Source organism: Entelurus aequoreus, linkage group LG26 (genome assembly GCF_033978785.1).
Source record: "Entelurus aequoreus isolate RoL-2023_Sb linkage group LG26, RoL_Eaeq_v1.1, whole genome shotgun sequence".
NCBI classification, from domain to species: domain Eukaryota; kingdom Metazoa; phylum Chordata; class Actinopteri; order Syngnathiformes; family Syngnathidae; genus Entelurus; species Entelurus aequoreus.
The window spans coordinates 16,556,017-16,562,181 of NC_084756.1; the positions used below are offsets into that span (position 1 = coordinate 16,556,017).

The following is a 6,165-nucleotide window of genomic DNA, read 5'->3' on the forward strand; positions in this document are numbered from 1 at the left end:
TATGTTGATATGTTGGGTGTGTCACCATTTGATAATACCTATTCCTGTCATTGTAATCATCTATCAACTCTTACATAAAACCTTTGTCACATTTATGACAGCAGAAAGATTGTTGGTGGGGTTTTTTTTTGTTTTTTTGTTGTTGTTTTTTTGTTTAGGATATATGAAGTCAATGTTTAAACTTTTCTTTCTTCCCAATTGTTTTTGTAAGTTATGAAAAAAAAGTTCCCACAAAAGACGAAAATAAAGACAAGAGTGTCCAAATCATTGTGGACTATTCATTCATGTAGTCATCCGTTGATTTATTTTCAAACACGGGTCTTGTTCAGGCTTGTGGTGAGCTGGAGCCCATCCCAGCTGGTCCAACACAGGACTCAAGTACAGCGGTACCCCGGGTTACGAGTACCTTATCTTATGTCTCTTTGGGGTTTTTAAAAGTCGTCTCTCGGCTAAGTGTTATGCTTTAAGGTGGACCAAAAATGTGTGTTATGAGCCTCCCCACCACTAGTTGGCATGGTGATTGTCACAGTGAACCCCATAAGACAGGGGTGTCAAAATCAAGGCCCGCGGGCCAGATCCGGCCCATGAATGAATGATCTACGGCCCCCGGGATGATATTTGATTAGTATTAGAACTGGCCCGCAGGCCACAGCCGCCTGCTGCTGTTTTGCACGCACCAATATTCCCATCAGTGTTGGCGCTAGGAATTTTCAAAATGGGGTCCCAGGGACCCCATCAAGTCATACAAATGGGGTCCCACAGTAAATTTTTAGGGTCCCACTTTTTATTAAGCGTTTTGAAAACAAATGATAAATGTATGCATTATCCTGTTGTATCTCACATTCTATATTGTGTTTTGGAAAAAGGTTGTGAGAATAACGTTGGGCCCTAGATGGAACCTGGGGGCACACCTTTTGAAATGTTGAGTGGATCTGACACAATCTTTTCAGACTTGATTGATTGATTGATTGATTGAGACTTTTATTAGTAGGTTGCACAGTGAAGTACATATTCCGTACAATTGACCACTAAATGGTAACACCCGAATAAGTTTTTCAACTTGTCTAAGTCGGGGTCCACTTAAATTGATTCATGATACAGATATATACTATCATATATACTATCATCATAATACAGTCATCACACAAGATAATCACATTGAATTATTTACATTATTTACAATCAGGAGTGTGGAGGGGGGGTGGGGTGGGGGGGGGGGGTATGGACATCAAGTAGTGGACATAGAGAGAGAGAGAGAGAGAGAGAGATCAGAAGGCATAAGAAAAAGAATCTGCATTTGATTGTTTACATTTGATTATTAGCAATCCGGGGAGGGTGTTAGTTTAGGGTTGTAGCTGCCTGGAGGTGAACTTTTATAGCGGTTTTGAAGGAGGATAGAGATGCCCTTTCTTTTATACCTGTTGGGAGCGCATTCCACATTGATGTGGCATAGAAAGAGAATGAGTTAAGACCTTTGTTAGTTCGGAATCTGGGTTTAACGTGGTTAGTGAAAGCAAACGCTGCGAGCAGGGTTCGAACCTGCGCGGGAAGATCCCATTGGATTTCAAGTCCAACGCCTTAACCACTCGGCCATCGCCGAGTGGTTCACCCGTTGTCCGCGGTTTTTGAGATAGCTGGCAGTACCGTTGCTGCAACCTCTTGGACAAACCAATACTAAAGAGTCTACTTAATAAGATGTTCTAACATACCATATCATATTTATAAAGTGGTTACTGAATCAAAGTTCTTGGAGAGCAGCTATGCAGACCTGATCATTGTCCACGGAAGTGATGATATCATCAAGGACCTTGAGAGTAGCGGTGATGGCTAACTAGCCATCACCTGAACCCAGACTGCAAATCTGACAGGATATGTTAAGTCATTTTGTGAACTAAGCCGTTAGGTGGAAATGATAACAAATAAATGAAAATTAAATAACCAAGCTCAAACATACGACACAGCATAATATCATTTGTCTGTAATTGCTGTGAACGAGACTATGGTCTGGAGTTACAGGTATTTACTAAATTATTTGACTTTTCAAACGCAGTACAGTAGTAATAGTACAAGTACCACAACACACTTTTATCCTGCATATTTACATTGAACCATCTTAGCTAATCGGTATGTGAATCTTACATTAGCTTATGATTCAATCCAATTCTTGGGGTTTCGAGATTATTCAGAAACGATTCTCGATTAAACATAATTCTCGCTGAAGAAATTATTCCCGATTCAGAACTGATTCTTGATTCAGAATTGATTCTCGATGCAACATGTATTTCGGTTGAAAACGATTCTCAACCCAACATGAATCACGTTTCAAACAGACTCTTGATTAAACAACTCCATTCGGAACTGAGTCTTGATCTGGAACCGATTCTCGATTCAAAACCTATGTTAATTCAAACTGATTCTTAAATTAAAACGATTCTTGTCGCAAACCAACGCAATTCTTGATGCAAACCAATTCGTGCAATTATTTGGTATTTAGATTATAAAAATTACTTTTCAAAACAGGTTACAAGAGCTCCTTTTTTGATTGACATATGACGTAAGTAAGCACCGAGGCCTAAAGAAATAAAAACATTTAAAACGGGTCTTGAAAGTTTAGAATCTGTTTAAAACTTTAATCAATAAGAACTGTGATTTGGATGTAGATTGATTTTTTCCCAGCACTCCTATTGTCTGGCTTGTCACTGACAGTTTGGTTATGTTTTGGTTTTTCCTGTCTATATTTTATTTCCTGTCAGCGCTCTTATTTTTGTTCAGTTTCCTGCATTGTCTCCCTGAGCGCTGTTTCCCCTCATCTGTGGCTGATTGGCACCTGGCCACACCTGGTGCCAGTGCTGGAGTATTGTAAGCTGTTTCCGGTATCAAGCCTGCCATCTCTGCATCTTGGGGTTCGTCACCACCACTTATTGACAGAATACTCCAGCCAACTACGAACCCCGCAGAGATTTCATCGGCAGAGAGACTTAACAATATTTTAACATTGATGGCCGAATCATAGAGATGTTTTGCCTCTTTTTGTGATCTCTCCCACCCATCCCTGTCCTGTGTTGGCTTCTCTGGGAACGTCTTGGATCCGTCCCTTGAGGGGGAGTGGGGGGGGGCTATGAGTAGCTGTGCAGCTGGGGAGGCACAGCTGCTTCTCTCCAGTGAGGTCGTCTACGACACCGCTACCAGGCCTCCGTTCTTGGATGACCTCATCAGCGACTTCGCTTTCAGCAAGCCTTCCTGCTCCGGTGAGGACGTCCAAGACGCCACAAGCAACCCCAGTGGGCCTGCAGAAGCCACCAGCAACCCTGGTGGTCCTGCAGGTGCAGACGGTGCAGCCGCCCACTGTACCAGCTCTGCAGACGCCGACGGTGCAGCCGCCTGTTGTACCAGCTCTGCAGACACTGACGGTGCAGCCGCATGCTGTACCAGCTCTGCAGACGCCGACAGTGCAGCCGCCTGTTGTACCAGCTCTACAGACGCCGACGGTGCAGCCGCCTGCTGTACCAGCTGTGCAGACGCCAACGGTGCAGCCACCATCCTCGTCTTCGGCGCCGCCACCAACTCCGACGACATCAGCTTCCTCTTTCCCGGCGGGCTGTGCCACGGTGTCGCCAGCTTCCTCGTCACCGGCGGGCCGTACCACGGCTTCGCCAGCGTCTCCTGCATCGTCGCCTCCACGACCTCCAGCTGGCCTGACGCACGGGCGGCCATCAGGCGCCGACATGCAGCCCTCTCGTCGCCCACGGATGTGGCCGTTCCATGGGCAACCGCCTCACCAGTTGCGGCGGCGTTCAATTCGCCGTCGCTACCTGACTCTTCCCCGCTGGTTGCGGGGACACTTGGCCTGGCAGCCCATCGCCTTGTCCTCCCTCCGCCCTCCCGTGACTTTGGACTTTTTAGTTTTTTTGTTTATCTAGAACGTCTGGTATCTGTTATTGGAAGGGGGGGCCACTGTCAGGCTTGTCACTAATAGTTTGGTTATGTTTTGGTTTTTCCTGTGTGTTTTATTTCCTGTCAGCGCTCTTATTTTTGTTCAGTTTCCTGCTTGTCTCCCTGAAAGTTGTTTCACCTTAGCTGCGGCTGATTGGCACCTGGCCACACCTGGTGTCAATTAGCCGGCTGCTATTTATACCTACCTTGCCCTCCAGTCAGTGCTGGAGTATTGTAAGCTGTGTCCATGTATCAAGCCTGCCATCTCTGCATCTTGGGGTTCGTCACCACCACTTCTTGACACCTACTAGCTTTTGTTTTGTTTGTGGTGGTAAGTCTTTTTGTGAAGAAGAAACACTATTTTTGGTGTCATTCTGATCAATTCTATTCATATTATCATGATATTTATAGTAATCTATTGATTTACTTCTTGCAAATACGTACTATATGCTCTTCAGAGAGACTTTTTCCAGCGGGCACGATCACATGACTCTGTTCCACCAATTCAACGATAGCACTAGTGACCTTTTGATTCTATTTCACCAATCAAACCGAGCCAGGCAGTCACATGGCCGCACTCATCCTATACACTGTAAACATTGACATGAAGTCTTGACTCTCCAGTGATTACTTAAAAAGTATGAAAAAGAACATTGATATCATGCTCTGTCATCTGTGTCAGTAGAAATTTCAGCCTACAAAAATTCCACTTCCAATTACACAAAATATGTTGCGGTAAGTTGTAGATGTTTTTAATATTTTAGCTGCACATATGCGAACATTAGCCCTGTTTTAACGTCCTTAGTGACTGTTTTCTAGTACTTGCATGCTGTGGTTGATTATTTTTTACTAAATATTTACTGTTACTTAAGTACTGTAGCTTTTTTGGAAGACTTTTACTCTAAAGTAACAGTACCCTTTCTTGAGTAAATTTTTTTGCTACTTTAGCACCACTGCATAGTTTGTACTGTACTTTTACATAATCAAGTAGTGTATGAAAATAGGAGGTTCTGCTATACGACAGTATTGAACGACTCACCATAACAAGTCAGGGGTCACCAACAGGTATCCAATGAGGTACAGTACCAGTAACTCACTAAGTAATATTTCCTTCAACTTGTAGTGTTTTTATGAGTGTTCGTTCAGACATTAAGCTTATATTTTATGACATATATTTACGACACTGTTTTAAAAAACAATTGAAATGTTGTTAGTCATATACAGGAAATTAAAGACAAATAGATCACTGATGTTTTATTTTTCAACATAGTGTGTACTTTTGTACAAAACACAAAACCAGTGAAGTTGGCGCGTAGTGTAATTCGTAAATAAAAACAGAATACAATGATTTGCAAATCCTTTTTCAACTTGTATTCAATTGAATAGACTGCAAAGACAAGATATTTAATGTTCGAACTGAGAAACATCTTTTTTTTGTGCAAATAATCATTAACTTAGAATTTTTTGGCAGCAACACATTGCAAAAAAGTTGTCACAGGGGCATTTTTACCACTGTGTTACGTGGCCTTTCCTTTTAACAACACTGAGTAAACGTTTGGGAACTGAGGAGACCAATTTTTAAAAAGGAATTATTTCCCATTCTTGCTTGATGTACAGCTTAAGTTGTTCAACAGTCCGGGGTCTCCGTTGTGGTATTTTAGGCTTCATAATGCGCCACATTTTCAACGGGAGACAGGTCTGGAATACAGGCAGGCCAGTCTAGTACCTGCACTCTTTTACTATGAAGCCACGCTATTGTAACTCGTGGCTTGGCATTGTCTTGCTGAAATAAGCAGGGGCGTCCATGATAACGTTGCTTGGATGGCAACATATGTTGCTCCAAAACCTGTATGTACCTTTCAGCATTAATGGTGCCTTCACAGATGTGTAAGTTACCCATGTCTTGGGCACTAATACACCCCCATACCATCACAGATGCTGGCTTTTCAACTTTGCGCCTATAACAATCCGGAGGGTTCTTTTCCTCTTTGTTCCGGAGGATGCGACGTCCATAGTTTCCAAAAACAATTTAAAATGTGGACTCGTCAGACCACAGAACACTTTTCCACTTTGCATCAGTCCATCTTAGAGGAGCTCGGGCCCAGCGAAGACAGCTGCGTTTCTGGGTGTTGTTGATAAATGGCTTTCTCTTAGCATAGTAGAGTCTTAATTTTCACTTACAAATGTAGCGACAAATTGTAGTAACTGACAGTGGTTTTCTGAAGTGTTCCT

At 43.0% G+C, this 6,165-nt stretch overlaps 1 non-coding gene across 1 annotated transcript; it reads right to left on the bottom strand.

The window, feature by feature from the left end:
* Positions 1-1,518: 1,518 nt before the first annotated feature.
* Positions 1,519-1,598, bottom strand: trnas-uga (transfer RNA serine (anticodon UGA)). The gene has a single exon. It is a non-coding gene; the product is annotated as a tRNA-Ser (tRNA).
* Between the last annotated feature and the right edge of the window lie 4,567 nt (positions 1,599-6,165).